Here is a 19,432-nt window from a genome sequence, read left to right as displayed (position 1 = left end):
GACACCTCTGAATGGGCAGGGCCTCAGGGGAACTTTCCACTAAAAAACGAGCTCCAAGCAAGTGCCTTCAAGCAGTGTGTGGCTCTCAACACGCAGGAGGCTGGGAAAGCCATCTCCCTTGGAGGAAGGAAAGACATCCACAGTGAGTGTGTTTTCAGGCCTCTATCTTGCACCAACTGTATCGATTCTCAGACAGCAGACCTCCAGGCCTGCTTCGAGGGCCTATATGACAGAGTCAGGCCCGTGTGTCACCCTGCACTTACCAAGCCTTGAAAACACATTCCTAGGTCATAGCGGTACAGCCCTTGAGGAAGCAGTGTGTGGGAGTGTTTTGAAAATGCTGGGTGCCATACTGTGGTCACCTCATCAAGGTCACCTTGCACCTCAAAAGGGCTCCAGGAGAGGAGTTGGGGGCCACCCCTTGCTTCAGAAATCCCCAAGGGGGAGCAAAGCTAGCTCTGTCATAAGGAAGAAAACAGCAATCGGATGGATTTTCAAGAAGTTGCTAGGCCGCACCGTGTTAGGGCTCCCTGAGAGCAAAATATGAATTTTGTCCCCTAGGCCTGCAATACAGGTTGAAACAGGATGTGTCCACACAGGATCCAAGAATGGTCCAGACAAACCTAGGCTCACTAGATCTCTCTTGCAGAGGAAATGTGATGGAACAGACATTTGGATGTTGATTTGACTTTCCCTGTGAGTGTGGGACCCCTCTCAAAGGGCAGGGCCTCAGGGCCCATTGCCACTGAGAAATGACCTCCAAGCAAGTGATTGCCAGCAGTGTTTGACTCCTAACACGCAGGAGGCTGGGAAAGCTATCTTCCTTTGAGGAAGGAAAGGCATCCACAGAGTGTGTTTTCAGGCCTCTACCTTGCAGCAAGTATTTCACTTCTCAGACATCAGACCTCCCAGGCCTGCTCCGAGGGCCTAATTCCAGAGTCAGAGCCATGTGCCTCCCTGTAATTGCCAAGCCTTACAAACACATTCCTATGTCATAGTCATACTGCCCATGAGGAAGCAGGCTGCAGGAGTGTGTCTGAGGGGGCCGGGTGCCATTCTGTGTTCACGTTGAGGTCACCTCGTACCTTGCCTCAGAAATCTGAAAGGGGGTGGGGGGTGGGGGTGGGTAAAGCCAGCTCTCTCAGAAGGAAGAAAACAGCAATTGGATGGATTATTAAGAGCTTGCTAAGCCTCACCGCATTAGGGCTCCTTGAGAGCAAAATGCGAATTTTGTCCCCAAGGCCCAGTATCCAGGTTGACACTCAGGGTGTCCCCCCACAGGATCCAATAATATTCCAGACAGACCTAGGCTCACTAGATCTCTTCTGCAGAGGAAACGTGATGGAACAGACTTTGGAAGTCACTTTGACTTTACCTGGGAGTGGGGGTCCCCTCCCTAGGGGCAGGGCTTTTGGGGCCATTGCCACTTAAAAATGACCTCCAACCAAGTGTTTTCAAGCAGTGTGTGACCCTCAGCAGGCAGGAGGCTGGGAAAGCCTTCTTCTTTCAAGAAAGGAAAGGCATCCACAGAGAGTGTGCTTTCAGGCCTCTGTCTTGCAGCAGGTGTTTCGCTTCTCAGATGTCAGACCTCTAGGCGCGCTCCAAGGGCCTAAATTATGGAGTCAGGGCTGTGTGTCTCCCTGCACTTTCTGAGCCTTGCAAACACATTCCTAGTTCAGAGTGGTCCTGCCCATCAAGAAGCAGGCTCCGGGTGTGTGTCTCCTAGAGGAGAACATAGGCAAAACACTCTCCGACATAAATCACAGCAAGATCCTTTATGACCCACCTCCCAGAATATTGGAAATAAAAGCAAAACTAAACAAATGGGACCTAATGAAACTTAAAAGCTTTTGCACTACAAAGGAAACTATAAGTAAGGTGAAAAGACAGCCCTCAGATTGGGAGAAAATAATAGCAAATGAAGCAACAGACAAAGGATTAATCTCAAAAATATACAAGCAACTCCTGAAGCTCAATTCCAGAAAAATAAATGACCCAATTCAAAAATGGGCCAAAGAACTAAACGGACATTTCTGCAAAGAAGACATGCAGATGGATAACAAACACATGAAAAGATGCTCAACATCACTCATTATCAGAGAAATGCAAATCAAAACCACAATGAGGTACCATTACACACCAGTCAGGATGGCTGCTATCCAAAAGTCTACAAGCAATAAATGCTGGAGAGGGTGTGGAGAAAAGGGAACCCTCTTACACTGTTGATGGGAATACAAGCTAGTACAGCCGCTATGGAAAACAGTGTGGAGATTTCTTAAAAAACTGGAAATAGAACTGCCATATGACCCAGCAATCCCACTTCTGGGCATACACAGTGAGGAAACCAGATCTGAAAGAGACACGTGCACCCCAATGTTCATTGCAGCACTGTTTATAATAGCCAGGACGTGGAAGCAACCTAGATGCCCATCAGCAGATGAATGGATAAGGAAGCTGTGGTACATATACACCATGGAATATTACTCAGCCGTTAAAAAGAATTCATTTGAACCAGTCCTAATGAGATGGATGAAACTGGAGCCCATTATACAGAGTGAAGTAAGCCAGAAAGATAAAGAACATTACAGCATAGTAACGCATATATACGGAATTTAGAAAGATGGTAACGATAACCCTATATGCAAAACAGAAAAAGAGACACAGAAATACAGAACAGACTATTGAACTCTGTGGGAGAATGTGAGGGTGGGATATTTCCAAAGAACAGCATGTATACTATCTATGGTGAAACAGATCACCAGCCCAGGTGGGATGCATGAGACAAGTGCTCGGGCCTGGTGCACTGGGAAGACCCAGAGGAATCGGGTGGAGAGGGAGGTGGGAGGGGGAATCGGGATGGGGAATACGTGTAAATCTATGGCTGATTCATATCAATGTATGACAAAACCCACTGAAATGCTGTGAAGTAATTAGCCTCCAACTAATAAAAAATAAAAAAAAAAAAAAAAAAGAATGCTCCAGACAATCCTAGACTCAATAAATCCCTCCTGCAGAGGAAACATGATGGAAGAGACCTTTGGATGTTGCTTTGACTTTCCCTGTGAGTGTGGGTCCCCTCCCTAGGTGTAGGGCCTCAGGGGTCATTGTCACTCAGAAATGACCTCCAAGCAATGCTTACAAGCAGTGTGTGACTGTCAGCACGCAGGAGGCTGGGAAAGCTATCTTTTGAGGAAGAAAAGGCATCCAGAGAGAGTGTGTTTTCAGGCCTCTATCTTACAGCAACTGTTTCATGTCTCAGACGTCAGACCTCTAGGCCTGCTCCAAGGCCCTAAATTCCAGGGTCAGGGCCATGTGTCCCCCTGAATTTTCCGAACCTTGTAAACACATTCCTCGGTCATAGCAATACTGCCCATGAAGATGCCAGCTGCAGGAGTGAGTCTGAGAGGGCTGGGTTCCATACTGTGGCCACCTCCTCAAGGTTACCTTGCTCCTCAGATTGGCCCCAGGCGAGGAGTTACAGGCCACCCCCTTGCTTCAGAAATCCAAAAGGGGAGAGCAAAGCTAGCTCTGTCAGAAGGAAGAAAAGAGCAATTGGATGGATTTTCAAGCATTTACTAGGCCGCACTTCATTAGGGCTCCCCAAGAGAAAAATGTGCATTTTGCCCCCTAGGACCAGTATCCAGCTTGACACACAGTGTGTGTCCCCATAGGATCCAAGAATGTTCCAGACAGACCTAGGCTCACTAGATCTCTCCTGCAGAGGAAACGTGATGGAACAGACGTTTGGACGTCGCTTTGACTTTCCCTTTGAGTGTGGGACCCCTCCCTAGGCACCGGGGCTCAGGGGCCACTGCCACTGACAAATGACCTCCAAGCAAGCGCTTTCCAGCCGTGTGTGACTCTCAGCCCACAGGCGGCTGGGGAAGCTATCTTCCTTGGAGCCAGGAAAGGCAGCCCCAGAGAGTGTTTCCAGGCCTCGATCTTGCAGCAAGTGTTTCACTTCTCAGACGTCAGACCTCCAGGCCTGATCCAAGGGCCTAAATTGCCAAGTCAGGGCTGCGTGTCTCCCTGCACTTTTCGAGCCTTGCAAACACATTCCTAGGTCATAGCAGTACTGCCCACGAGGAAGCAGGCTGTGGGAGCGTGTCTGAGAGGGCCAGGTTCCATACTGTGGTCACCTGGTCGAGGTCACCTTGCACCTCAAATGGACCACAGGCGAGGTGTCTCGTGCTGCCCCCTTGCTTCAGAAATCCCAAAGCGGGGAGCAAAGCTAGCTCTGTCAGAAGGAAGGAAACAGCAATTTGATGGATTTTCAAGCAGTTGCTAGGCCACACCACGTTAGGGCTCCCTGAGAGAAAAATGCAAATTTTGCCCCCTAGGTCTGGTATTCAGCTTGACACACAGAGTGTATCCCCGAAGGATTCAGGAATGTTCCAGACAGACCTAGGCTCACTAGCTCTCCCCTGCAGAGGAAACTAACACAAAATTGGAAATCAAGTACATTCCAATATAAAAGAAACATCAAATTTAAAAAATGAGGATGCTCCCATGCCTTCAAGGAGCCTCGAAAACCTGGCCTACAGCTGCCTTCGGAATGCAGCTGTTACAACCCTGTCCCTGACTTCCTCCATTTCTGCTGCTCATGAATCCTGCCATCCTTCAGTTTTAGTGGACAAGCGTGTACCTAAACGATAGTAACTGACCCTTAAAATGAGAATTATCAACAAATCGTTTGCAAAAATGTTCTAAGTAAATCATAAATAGCAGATGGAAGATTAAATCAAGAAGAGTTTGGGTAAAGCTCACCACTTGAGTTCCAAATTATGATTTCATTAAAGTAGATGCCTTGAAACAGTTGAGAGGCTATAAAAATAAATGATTCAATGCTGAAATGTTTCCCAAATTAATTCAGATTGACATGAATGGAAATAAAACTATCCCAACACATATGACAAATACGTCCAGTACACACCACCACTTGCTAGCTTTAAAAACTATACAGCTGATCCCTAACCTGTACAGCTGCCCTACAATAAGAGCCTTAGCTCTGTACAGATTTAAACAGATTACATTTTGTAAAAAGTTTTTTTCTTGAGAATATGTTACTGTTCTAACATCTTAATAGTCAATTACAAGAATTAAACCTATTGAGAGCTGCACTAAGCACTTCTATAAAAACATCAGTTAGCTCATCAGCTATAACGACTCTGGGAAGGAAGAAGCTAGAAATATAATAAGCAGCAGGTCTTCCAACTCCACCTGTCCTCGTACATCAGACCACGGCCACTTCTCTGGTGCAAACACATCAACACAGAATAAGCCTCTTACTTCACTCACGGTGCATACACAGATGGTGATAGGTAAAACTTGGAGAGCTCTTCTTAGACAACCATGAGATTATTTGCTGCTTCCATAACTTTCAATACCTTTTTGTAATGTCTAAGTAAGATAGGGTGAAAGAGAATGAAAAACACTTATTAATTATCACTAAATACATATGATGTCATATCTATCACTGTTTTTAAAAGTTCCTTGTACTAAAATAGGACCCTACATAGAGCAAAGCGATCATTTCCTCACAAGAATGACATCCAAAATATGGTCTCGGAACTGCCTGTACTTTTCCTCCTTACCACCAGTGGAAGTGATAACCGACCCTAATGATTTATCAAGGAAGTGAAATCATTACCAAAAATTAAGAGTATCTATTGTTAGTAGCAAGAGGTATGGTTTTCTGGGGGGATGGGGTAGGCAGAACTTTTATAAGTTTATTTTGAAGAAGTTACTTTTTAAAGTGCTCAAAAATGTTTTTACAACTGATCTTGCAGTTTTCACAAACTGGAAAACTGTAAATGACATGCAAAGGCCGTTGACAGGGCGCTGGTTACAGAAATGAGAGTGGAGCCAGGAGCGGACTCTGACTGAGACACGGAAGGTGAGGACGGGCATGGAGCGGCGCACACGCTCCCCCCAGAGCAGAGGGACTCTGGTGTGCAGCGCACGCGATGGCGGAGCACACGCCGTCTTCCTGGCCTAAAGCACAGAGGAGGGTGCCGGCTCCTCCGATACAGTTGCAATAATTTTGAGATCAATTCCTATGGAAAATATTAAAGGCCTCTCCTTGGATGAGGTCAACGTATGTCCCTACCTGACTGCTGTAGACAAATGGATCTGAATTACAAATATTACTTTATCCGACACATGAAAAATGTCATCCCTCCTCAAAATATAGATATATAGGCTTTCACAAGCCTCTACATTTTCTGTGGTACATACTCCACATTTATAAACAACATACATACACAGATACATACACACACATAAATGAATACAGAAAATACCTAAGAGTTCATTTCTTTATCAGCCACTTCTTTCTGCTTTTCTTTGCCAAGGTGATTGGCCAGGATTCCCTCCTGTAAGCTTCTGGCATTCCATTCTCCAGAAAGCTGCTTCTGAGTCATGTCACTCTTCCATAACCTGGAGAGACACTGTATGAAGTTTTTGGGCCCATATCATTAAAAGAAAAAAAAAAAAACAGTTAAAAGCTTAGAAGCAGAATATAAAATATATAAAACTGTTTAGAGGAAGTAGCCTTTTCAAGCACAAGAATCTTTATCTCACGTGATTAACTTGGATCTTAATTTAAATGTCTGCTAAATTTATCACAAAGCAAAAGCATGCAGATATATTATTGTGAAAGGAAATTTCTTTACAAAGCATTTAACTAGTTCCTTCATAGTCTCAAGCCAAGTTAGACTGTATTTTAACATTTAAAAACCCCAAATTAATACATGGATTGGAATTAAGATTATTTTGTCTAATGTATCAAAAGTGCCAATCATTATGTTAATAATTAACCTCAAGTTATATCCAGTCCTCCACTCAGAAAACACATACAGAGCATCTATTAGAAGCCAAGAATAGTAAGAAACTAATCACTTAAACTACGAATGTCACAGTTCATACCTAGGTTGGTATAACACCTTGTTTGAAATCTAAATAATACATATTAAATAAATGGGATATTATAAATAATATTGATGAAATGGTGTGAGAAATTTGAAATTTTCAGCAATGATTACTCTACCTGATTCAGATCCTTTCTCAGTCTTCAGTTCCATCTAGTGCTCTGAGAGTGAGTTCAAGTTGCTGTTTCATTTCAGCTTCTTTACTATATTGGTCTTCCTTTCTTCTTAACTGCTCCCTAATTTTTTCATATAACATGCCAGCATTTCTTCTATTCTCTTCTTCTTGCTTTAAGGTCAATCTGCAAAATTTATAGAGCTCTTCTTAAAAAAAACATGAGACTATTCACTGCTGCAGTAACTTTCACTCCCTCTTCACAATGATTAAAATAGTAAAATGATGGGAAATACAGTGAAGAACACTTAATAATGATCACTGTTTTCATGCAGAGGGTTAAGAATAAAACAGCATAAATATTTTTTTCTGTCTTGAGAAAAATGGCTACTTCATACTTCTGTGGGTGGAAATGAAAAGTAATCTAAACTTTCTAAAGAATAGTCTAGAAATATGGATCGAAGACCGTTTCTAAACGTTCTCATACTCTAACCAAATAATACACTATTATTAAAGAAAAGGAATTCAAAATAATTAGAAATGTAGAAATGAATCTGTAGAAAAGATGTTCCTTGTAAGATTAAACATAATACAGAAAAGTGAAAAACAATCGAAAGTCAATCTGTTGAATCCTGAATGAGGTTTCCGTTATGGTGGACTCCTGTATGATCATGAAAATGATGATTTGGAAAAATATACATTAAGTCATTAGAAGCATTCACTGTTAAGAACTTATATTACTTCCATGAATTTCACACTCCAGAATACTAACGACGTATTCTCTGCTGTAAAATCCCAGAGGGTAAGTTAAAAATTATAACACAGCTACGTCTCTGCAGTATTGAAGTAAATAACAGTTCATATATTGCTTTAAAACTAGGATGTGCAGTATCTCAAGCTGCAAAGCTCTCGTTGCCACTCCACTTTCTGATGCCCTAACTGTGATTCACTTCTTTTCTCTCCGACAGTTCTTTCTGTAGCTCATGGACCTTATTTTCCAGTTTTTAAATTTCTCCTCTAAGTAGTTCACAGTGGCTTTTTTAAAGTTCTATTTATCTTTCACATGAAACAATTGCATCCCGAATTTTCAACAAGCTAACACAATCTGCAACAAGAAGAAAACACAAAGAAACAAGAAACACACTGATGTGAGTAATTTTTGAGTATAAAGGACTGTGTCTTTCATGTCCACTCCTCCATACACTGAACAAATATTGAGTGTCTATCAAGTGGAAGACATTATTCTAAGCTCTCCAGATAAAACACATGACCCTGGCTCTTGTTTAGCTTGCAGTCTAGTAGAAGAGAAAGAGAAATGAAATAATGACATATATATGTATATATATAAAATTATAAATTCAGGTACAGTAAGAATGATCATAGGCTCAGCGTACACACTCACTTTCACTGTCTTTTAATACAAAATATATCTATAAGATGCACAGCACTGTAATATCCATAGCTCTAGAGCAGTCCTAGACAAGGTGAGCATGTATTACTACACTGTACACAAACAGGCTTTGTGTTGATATTTACACCACGGTCCTAACTTTATACCTCAAGCCAAGCGGTTCTACTTGCAATGTGGAAATCTCAGAGTGAAGACATCACCATCCTGGGAAGCACTTTCAGATGACTGAGTTCAGTCATTCAGGTAGCTCACGTCATTAATCTGTGCTTTGACCTCCATATAAACAATACTGTTTCACAATGTCCTTAAAATATTTATAAAATATACTAACTGTACAAAGGTGATAAATAGCTCGTCATTAAATGAAAAACAGACACTTCTTAAAAGGACAGATTTTTATCAAAATGATAATTTGATCAATAGCGTTTCTAAATTAAGTTCTCAAAGTGTATGTCTCTACAACATATGAAGATTTTCTGTTTTGACACTATTCCTTTTACAAAATATATTTTACTAGGATGATATTTTTTATAATTAACTTTTTTATTATACCTTATTCTTTTCATTAGATGTTTTCTTTGCAGCCCTAAAATAACAAATGATTCTTTTCAGGCTAATATTAAATATTTAAAAATACATACAATATCTAAGCTTTGGCTTTTTACATAAAACCTTTGCACTGGGAAGTAATTTTTTACTAAAAGATTAAACAATGAATAAGAGTGGCATTAATGGACAAAGAAAATATATGAATAATGCTAATAAAGCATTGAATTTAGATGAAAGGAAAAGGAAAAATATAACATTACTTGTGTTATTTGATAGGAAGCAGTATACCAGGGTTTATGGCAGTTGTCATTTTCAATAAGAACTACCTGTTATGGCAATAAAACCTATCTTGGAGTATTCCTTAATTCCTTATAAGAAAGAAACCCATTTTTAAGAAAACCACAATAACCATGATATTAGTCTTCTGAGGACTTCCTATGCAACCACTATGCATTATGATCAGCACTTGCCATATCTGAAGGCACTTTTGATCCTCACAGTGATTCTCGAAGACAGGTAATGCATGAGGTCCTCTACACGGGGAAAGATGGGGCACAGAGAGACTGAGGACCGTGTCCAAGCCCACGGCAGGTCACCAACAGACCCAGAGTTCAAACCCAGGAAGTCTGGCCTCAACGCTGCGGCTCCAAAGCATGCTGAGAAAGTGAGATTTAAATAAGTCTTTCTAAGTAATATCATAGCAAATGAATCTATATTATTATTCCATGCCTACCAATAGCTATAAATAATTAATGATTTCTGAATCTTAGCATATTTGTAAAAAAATCAAACATCTTTCCATGTAGGCAATATTGGAAATCTACTTGCAATAAAGACTTGCTTTTTGTAAAGAAATTCATCAATAGGCATTCATGTAACCATTCTGCTCTTTCTACATGCATCTGACATGCACTTATTGAGCACACAAGATGTGTTAACGGCACTCTTAGTATGGGAAGCATGGTTTTAGTAATTTAGAACTTTATGATCCAAAAATAATAATTAATGAAAGATTGTCAATAGCTTTTTCTACTGAATATAAACAAAAATTCCCCTTTTCCCAGGAATCTGTAAACAACATGAAGTTAATATGATGTGATGTTTCAGAGTACCTTACAAAACCGTAGCTACTCACGATGATACGATCATCCAGAATCACCAAGGAATAATTAAATCCTATTCAGTATAGCCTAAGGGTTTGTATATTCATGATTCTATAATTTAAAAAAATCTATGTATGATAGAATTAATTGAAGCAATCATCTGTATATTCAATTACATAAGAATATTACACTTCAGAACCAATGAACAAGCCCTTACCACAAAACTATATATGAACAGAAGTACTGTGTACAATTAGTTTACTGTAATAGTTGAAAGATAATGTCATATAATCAATAAGCTTTCTAAGATTGGAAATGGAAACAAGATTCAACTCAATAAACGCATCCTCTGCTGGCTCATTTCTAGCAGCATATACACACTAAAAGCTCCCCTCTGAATATAAAATAGGAAACTCCCATGAACTCCCTATTCCCCTTCAGTTACCATCCAGTTCTCCACTGCCTGTCCCAGGAAATAGCGCCTGTGCAGCTGTTTACGTGTATTTGCTACAGTTCAGCTGCCAAGGGGACGAGGCCCTGAAACGACTTCTGGCCAGAGGCCCTCGTCCTCACCTTACCCTTTTGCGCTTAGGTGAAAAGTAACTTGCCTTACCCGAAAATAGGAGAAACACCTGAACTCAAAACCGAATTTTGTCCCTGTTTGAATTAATTCATGTATATTAAATCTACCAAATTTGAATTAGGAGATGATTTTTACTGTTATAAATGCTGGCTTCCCTTAAAAATATTTCCTCTCACTATATCTTAAACAGCGAGTCCCTACAGCACATTTGAAAGCTTTTTTTTTTTATTAAAGGACTAATATTTGGAGAACAGACAAACTTTATATTATGATGATCCAAAATCTATTAACACCAATCAGAAAGAGAAACCAATTCCTAAATTAATGCAAATTATATATAATGATACTGTTGTACATCAATACATATTACCTGCTTAAATCCCGTCATGTGTGTACTCAGTCCTGTCTGACTCTTTGCATCCCCTAGGACTGTAGCCTGCACGGATCCTCTGTCCATGGGGACTCTCCAGCCAAGAACATGGAGTGGGTTGCCACAACCTCCTCCAGGGGATCTTTCCAACCCAGGGATTGAACCCAGGTCTTCCAACAATACTGGAGTGTGTATCCCAGCCTTTTCACCGAGGGAATTTCCTGACCCAGGAATTGAACCGGGGTCTCCTGCATTGCAGGTGGATTCTTTACCAGCTGAGCTACCTGGGAAGCCCCTACATTCAGTTATATTAAATCCTAACAGCCACCGATGAAAGTGGATAAAGCATTTTTAATAATATTTACGGATTTCCCACCTGGAAATGAAATAAACTATAAAGTTATTATTTGTACCCTAACAACAAAGGTCCAATCTGGAAGGTTCAATACTTTTAATAGGCAGTTGGGCTGATTCTATGATCTACTCTCTTGCTGAATGTTCATCCCTAAGTCCATCCTAAAGGAGGTCAGTCCTGAGTGTTCATTGGAAGGACTGATGTGGAAGCTGAAACTCCAATACTTTGGCCACCTGATGCGAAGAGCTGACTCATTTAAAAAGACCCTGATGCTGGGAAAGACTGAAGGCGGGAGAAGAAGGGGACGACAGAAGATGAGATGGTTGGACGGCATCACTGACTCAATGGACATGAGTTTAGGTAAACTCCGAGAATTGGTGATGGACAGGGAGGCCTGGCATGCTGCAGTCCACAGGGTCACAAAGAGTTGGACATGAGTGAGCAACTGAACTGAAGTCAACTATGCTGAGATATCAGACAGAATGAATCTTTAGTCTTGGCATCAGTGACTGGCAATTTCAACAGAAAACCTTGACCACTGGCAATGATTTCTCTCTACACATATCTAGGTCAGGGACCATCATTGTCCTATTGTTCATAAATTCAACTCTTTAATCCTATGATTCGGTATTCGATCTCACCTTCTTTACCATGTAAAGAAATTATAAAAATGGAAGAAGTAAACAGTAGTCAGGAGGGTTTTTTGCCTCAATTCCAAAGACAAGCTATAAATTACAGTAGACTCTAACAATATTTTAAGTTTTCTCATTGAAGTGCTATAAAAACTTAAGTGATCATCTGTTGATTCTAAAAGTCTACTTTTGAAAGGTAATTTTATTTGTTATGAACTTTGTTGCAAACCGTATTATGTTGTTAAAGACTAGAAAATAGTATTAAACCAGAAATTTAAATTTACACTTTCACTTACCTGTGAATGGTTATTTTCATCTCCATCAGATTTTTCTTGTTCTTCCTCTCATGTCATTTCTAAGTCTAGTTCTGCTGACAAATCTTTACGTTTTGTTAAAATTACCTAGAATATTTAGATAAAAGACAGAATATTTAAGATATAGATTTAAAATATTGTATCAAATGACAGCTTATATCAATCTTAATCTTCAGCTAAATATTTACTTCTTTAAGAAACACTTCCAATGATCTAAAACTTCAAGAAACCTTTTGGGAGATACCAGAATTCATCAGGTTACAGGCACACAAACATCTCAAAGATTCATTCATAAATTCATCCAAACATCAGTGAACAAAACAATCAGAAACCAAACAAAATTTCAAAATACTGGACAGACACATAAAGCCACAATATCTTCTCTTCTCTACTTCATAACAGGACCTTTATAACAACATGCCAAGCTTCAACTGCAACATTATTCATGGTTTACAAAACTCCTGTTAATTTTTTTTCCTTTTCTCAATTCCTTAAATTGAAATGCTTTTTTCCAAACAAATTATTTTTCAGCTTTTAAGACTCAGCCTGCTTTGTAAAGTTCTCCTTGATTATAGCTGCTTTTTCCCCAGATAAACAGGTATCTCTTTCCTAAAGTTCCGTAGGACTTTATAGATTTTTCCAGTGTATCTTCATCACCTGAATGTAAGTTATTTCTTCACATGTCTACCCTCTTGGCTCTTAGACTGCAGAGGACAAGCTCTTAAAAATCACCCTGGTATACATAAGTCTTTAGTTCTTTTATTCAATAATTATTTGGGGGGTTCCTGCTCAGTACTAGACACTGGACTTTAAAGACAAATGTAGATAAAGGGGGTCAGGGATGGCTTTTCATGAGAGACTGCCTGAGTGCAGACTTAGGCAGTTCACGGGAACAGCGGGCAGGTAAGGGAGCGCACGGAAGGCTGCAGCAAGACAGCGACAGAAGCGCACAGGAGAGGGTGAACATTTGCCCAGAGCGCAGGAACGGGTGAGGGGGCTTCAGCAGCAGCTCAGGATTCCAGAGCAAAGGACAGAAAGGGCGAGACATGGAGAGTCAGGCGCAAGTCAGACTATGAAAGCATCATGCGTCGCTGTAAGATGTCTACATATTAATGCGATTTGACGAGGGGTATACGGTCACATGTGCTTTTAAGACAGGTGACTCTAAACACTACAGGGGATGGAAACTGAAGGGCATACAAATAAATGGAGGGAGAAGAATCTGAAGGCATTAATAATGAAAAAAAAAAAAAAAAAAAGGTGATGCAGGCCTGCACTGGGGAATGTTTCCAGAAATATTTAGGATGTAAAACTTTCTAGGTCAAGTACAGAATAAATCTATATGAAATCAATATATGTACAAATGCTAGGAATCTAAAGGAGTAGACTCTGCCGGTTACTCTAGAAAAGGTAGCGACTGAGAAGAGACTGAGAATCTGCATGAACTGTCTGAAGTTGCTTCTATTTATTTGGTGGTTTTCCTATGTCACATCTTCCAGTGTTGAAAGGATTCAGGTAGGTGATTTATTTGAATTTGTGCTTCTCGGACCTACTAAGCTCACTGAGAAACAAGAGCAAACAAGTCACTTGTAGAGATGTAAACACACACACACACACTTTGAGTTGATAGCTTGTAGTCACTATTCTAGGAGATAACTGAGAATCTTGTAAATGCAAAGGTAACTTCTACAGGTGAGGAAAGGAAAGAAAAAAACAATAGGAGTGAAAAAAGAAACAGTGTATGATTTCTTACTATAGCCCTGATTGTATGACCGATTGAAGGCACTAAATTAATTGGTATTCATGGACAACACCCTATTAGATGTGGTTACTCAATAGTCTGGGCATCCCAGTAGAATAAGAATTGCTTTTCTATACACTGCTTTTAAATGATACAGCACTCCTCAAAACCAACATTCCTTCTGAACTATTAATTCATTACAAATAATAAAACAAGTTGATATATTAGACAGGTACAACCGAGGAAGTACTATGTAGCAATTTCCCGTGCCTCCCATTATCACTGGGAAAGCCAATTCTAAAATATATAACATCATAGAAAACACAAGAAATGTTTTAGCATTTGGCTTCAGAGGTGCTCCTGCAGTCATACTGCATATAATTTATAGCTAATACTTATGAATTCAGAGCTATGCAAAGATATGGCTATGAAGCCACATTTTGAGAAGACAATCTCTAGATGTCTACCTAGGTCTCCCAACTAGATGCAAAATTCTACATATAATCCTGCTACCCACTCTCAGGTATGCGACATGATAGCCTAAATGAATTTACTTTCTCCTAACTCTCTTTGTCATGGATTGTCTTACTATGGTCAGAGGAAGAATGCAAACACCTTTCTAAGAAATACTGTTTGGCTGCAGGTTGCATAAAAGGAGTAAGCACACAGTAGGTTTTGCCACAACATCTAATTTTGGAAATGTCGGTGCCCACGTGGCCCAGGGCTGAGTCCTCTGGGCTTCTTCACTGCCTTGTTTGCTTTCTCTGTGTTCTGGCAGCTGAGACTTGCACAGCTGATGGAGCATGTGATTCCCTACCAGAAACACCACTCCAATATTCACCTTTTCTTTATCTATTAAGGTTGTCAAGGGAGTGTGTAATTTCCTCGGTTCTGTCTTGTCACAGCAAAAATTTGAAGCAACAGACGTTAAACCTCTCGGCGCATCACAGCTCTCTGAAAGTGTTAGAGCTCCATGTTACAGCTCAGTTTTATTTGGAAAATGCATCCTGGAGGTGTGAGGGCATGCCGACCCAAAAGACGCAAAGAGAAGAGAGGGAGAGAGAGAGAGAGTCAAGAGTGTACACGCATGGGGGAAACACCCCTGGCCCTTTGGTTCCTCTTTATCTAGGTTTTTTTCCTCCCCATGTGCTTGCCCCCTGTAAATTGGGCAAGCCAGGAGTGCTGTTTGTTCTACCTGAGGTCCTCACTCCGGTCCTTGGACCTTCCTTTGTTCTATCTTTGTGGGCTCTACCCTTCCTTGTCTTTCAGCCACCGCTGTTCTGGACTCTTTTTTCCTATTCTAACAACCTAACAAGGTCATCTGTTCCAATTTTGTGGATGCTGACTGATTTTTGGTCATTGGTTGTGAAATCAACAGACACTGATCATCAACTTGCAAATGCCTGGCTTTTTGACAAGTCTCATTACTGAGGCTCAAACTAGTAGAATCCCAATCTGAAAAATCTGAAAACAAAGTCTCCATTTATTAGAATGTGAGTAAGAATACAGCTCTGACTACCGCCTACAAACTCTTATGTCAGAGAATCACTTCCACGTCCTCCTCTCCCCTCAAACTCACTACTCCTTCACAGCTTATTGTATCTTATACATCACTGCTATTCATGAAGAGATGCTAACTAGTGTCTCATTTTTTCTAATTTTTACTTTTCTAGTATGACTTACATCGATTCACTCAATCTGTTCCCTATTCTGTATTCCATAAGAACTTTATGAATAATTTAATTGCCACAAAATGATTAGATATTAAAAATCTTGCATGTTTCAAAATCAGTGTAGTGTTTATTGAAAATGACAGGTCTAGCATTTAGGGAATGAACCCTATTCATCTGTTTTGTTTGAAAACTTAGTTTGGTTTGCTACATCATGCTAATGCTTCAAAGGATTTCTGTGAAACAACTGCCAAAAAATCAGTTATCTTAAATAAAAGAAAAAGAAAGTCAATGCCCTCCATATTCAAATTAATCTAGTTCAAATAACAAATATCAATACAACATATACCTTTGATGCCTGAGAGTTACTTAGAGTGGCTGGGGTTTCCCCTCCTTCTAGCACCACCACCCTTCTCCCCAACCCCCAGTATTCTCTGGAGCAACAATGATTTTATCTCTTTTCAATGTAAATACACTGAAGCCATCTAGAAGGAATTCTCTGAAGTGTCCTCATCAACTCCAAACTCACCTCTCTAAGGACTTACTTTCTTCCTTTCCTCCTTTCACTAGAATCTCTCTTCTCCAAAGGGTAATCTCTGGATCTATGGTCTTAATTCCTCCCCCTTTACAGTCTTTCTATGGATCATCTCCACCACTTCTTTTTCCCTTTGCTTAGCAATGGTATCTTACACCTGTAATTGCTACTTCAACTCCTTGCTTCCCTCTGGCTATAAACACGCTCGGAAAGAAAAAGAAAATAATGCTTTTTCTTGATCCTGTTATGTCCTGCACTATCCAATGCTCTTCTTCCAGATGTCTCTAAATACAAGGCTATACCCTAGCTACTCAGAGAGCTTGTTAGAAACACAGAATCTCAGACCTCCTGATCAGCAAGTGCACTTCCCACAAGGTCCCCAGGCAACTAATTCAAATGTGAGAAACTCTGGTCTACACTGAGTCTGCTTCTACATGACTTCAACTTAATTTATTCTTCTAAAATCTTAGCCTCAACTTACTCTCACTCTACCCTCACTTTGGAGACACTTCCCTCCAAACTGAAACTGCATTAGAAGTTGGAAACTTTCCAGTGGACACTGTATCAGGTTGTAGGTTCCCTGATCTCCCCATCATGACCCCTGCTCTCTCCTTTCCAGTTCTCTTGTTTTGGCCTACGTGACACCATCCTATAAAGCAGTAACATTTCATATGACATCAATCTGCACACATTTACAGATGAGTACCTATGCCCGTGTTCCTGCACAGAGGTTTACACACAGCTCTGCACGCCCAGGGACCTCAATGCTGAATGCCTTCTAACAGCCAGGAGAAAAGTAAGATGGGGAAAACTCTGCTGTTCTTCTCGGACAAGCTCACTTCAGATTCATCACCCATGTCAAGGACTCTCCCTTTTGCTAAAGACCTATCTCATTCCTTGCCACCTTCCCCAAAGACCCTTGCTTCCATCTCCTTTACTTCATTTCCTCCCTGTGCCCTATGCCTCCCTCATCCTTCATCCCCTCTTTCCTCTTATTTCTCAACCTTCCTGAGGTTGTAGAATATCTGGAAACAGAACTAATATATTTTTTTCCTTTTGGCCATGAATCAGATGGAATCTTAGTTCCCTGACCAGGGATCGAACCTGCACCCCCTGCATTGGAGAGTCTTAACTGCACAGAGTCTTAACCATTGGAACAGACCACCAAGGAAGTCCAGGAACTCATAACTTAGCTCCTGAAATGGCAATCTCAATTTAATCTGTGGCTGACACCTGATAAGATACACTATTTCCCTCCTCGTCTTTTTCGTCACTAGATGTCCAACAGGTGATTTTCTCTGGCTATTAGAATATGTCAGCAGTCCCATTTTAATTCACCATTCTGTCAATGAGTTTTCTATCAAATCCAGTTCTTACCTTCTATTTCTCCATTTAATGTCTTTTTTCCTCTTTGGCCAGCAGCTCCAGATAAAGGATCCACATACTTCTGTGGAAGGCTCCCAGAGATACTCTGTTAAAATTAATACTCAGGTGCTTGAAGATTTCCTAAACCCTTTCTAAGAAAATATCCTGCTTTTAAAAACTGCCCACGTTTAACCCGGCAAGACAGGTTTTGCCAAGATCCCACAGCTGGTAAGTGTCAGAACCAGGATGCTGACTTCAGGCACGGTCCTGGATCACCAGGCAGCAGCCGCCTGCAACGAAGAGAGCAGGCCCTTCCTATCTCCTTCCATTGGTGCCACCTTCAAACAGGGCACCCTTACTTCCTGTTTCTTCAAGTACGATTGCCATAAAGGTACTCTGCACATCCAAAATGCTTTGTATTATTAGCATGGAAGTGAAAGTCGCTCAGTTGAGTCTGACTCTTTGCGGCCCCATGCACTATACAGTCAATGGAACTCTCCAGGCCAGAATACTGGAGTGGGTAGCCTTTCCCTTCTCCAGGGCATCTTCCCAACCCAGGAATCAAACCGGGGTCTCCTGCATTGCAGGCGGATTCTTTACCAACTGAACCACCAGGGAAGCCCTTGTTAAAACATCACTAAAGCAAACTGCTGTTGTCATAAGCCCACATATTTATCGCTACCCCCCATGCTTTTGTGTCTCTTGAAATGTTCCTTGCAGATCAACTAGACAATCCAAATGCAGTAATACTTTCAAGTTTCAAGAACTATCTTTTCAAGGCCAAAGCGGTAAAAACAAAACAAAACAAAAAAAAACAAAACAAAAAAAAAACCACCATTCAGCCTGTTTCTGACCCTCTCTAGCAGTTTTACACACACGCGCACACACACACACACATGCACCAAAGAAACACACAGGTGGCTGGCAGGCTGGGACTGACACACACACCACACACTATTGTGAACAAACGACGGCCAACTGTACAGCACAGGGGACGCCATATTCTGTGACAGCCCGTATGGAAAAAACGTTTCTAAAAAGAGCAGATACACATATAGACACATAACTGATTCACTTCGCTGCACAGCCAACACTGAGACAATATCATAAATCAGCTCTACTCCAGTAAAACGGAGGGGAGAACAGAGGGAAGAAACACAAACATTTGGCTACAGACTGACCTGGAACAATGCAGCAGTTTTTAGATAAATGTCACTTCAGAAGCCAAAGTGTTGGGTAGGAAAATCAGGATATTGTCATTATCCTCAAATTAAAAACAATTAGGAGCCCAGCGGCGGCAGGGCCCAGGCACTGGCCAAGCCCACCGCTGGCGCCTCGCACCTTACTCCCGGCTACCGGCCGGTCCCTCACAGAAGGGGCCCGGGTTCCAAGGCCAGCTTCCCGCCCCTCAGGAGAGGACGACCGCCCGCCCTCCCGGCTCACAGGGCCCCGGGGCGCCGGCGCCCGTTTCCCAATGACAGGGCCCCTTTTCTGGCTCACACGCCCCCTGCGGTGCGGGCTGGGCTCGCCGCTCCCACGTTCCCAGCTCACGCTCCCGGCTCCCCGCCCCGCCAGGCTCGCCGCTCACCCGCCGCCCTCGCCCCAGTGCGCCGGCGGAGCTCCCGCTCTCACCCCAACGCCGGCCCGCGCTCCCCGGCCGCCGGCCCTGCGCAGGCGCCGGCCCTGCTCACCGCCCACACGACCCCCGCCCCCCAGGCGCCGGCTGCTACTCGCCGCTCACACCCTCTGCGCGCCGCCGATCC

The 19,432-nt window shown here is 41.7% G+C and overlaps 1 long non-coding RNA gene across 2 annotated transcripts; it reads right to left on the bottom strand.

Annotated features, from left to right (window-relative positions):
* On the bottom strand, nucleotides 1-19,242 carry LOC122696863. 2 transcript variants are annotated; one of them, XR_006341911.1, is made up of 6 exons: nucleotides 18,851-19,242; nucleotides 12,341-12,445; nucleotides 7,049-7,228; nucleotides 6,303-6,449; nucleotides 5,290-5,400; nucleotides 1-117 (listed from the first exon to the last, which is right to left on the bottom strand). It is a non-coding gene; the product is annotated as an uncharacterized LOC122696863 (long non-coding RNA). The 2 variants fall into 2 exon arrangements; XR_006341910.1 differs by lacking the exon at nucleotides 1-117 and having other exon boundaries at nucleotides 5,058-5,400; nucleotides 18,851-19,239.
* Between the last annotated feature and the right edge of the window lie 190 nt (nucleotides 19,243-19,432).

Source organism: Cervus elaphus, chromosome 7 (assembly GCF_910594005.1).
Source record: "Cervus elaphus chromosome 7, mCerEla1.1, whole genome shotgun sequence".
In the NCBI taxonomy this organism is placed as follows: Eukaryota; Metazoa; Chordata; class Mammalia; order Artiodactyla; family Cervidae; genus Cervus; species Cervus elaphus.
Note: the sequence above shows the minus strand (reverse complement) of the source record. Positions and strands in the feature narration are given on the sequence as shown.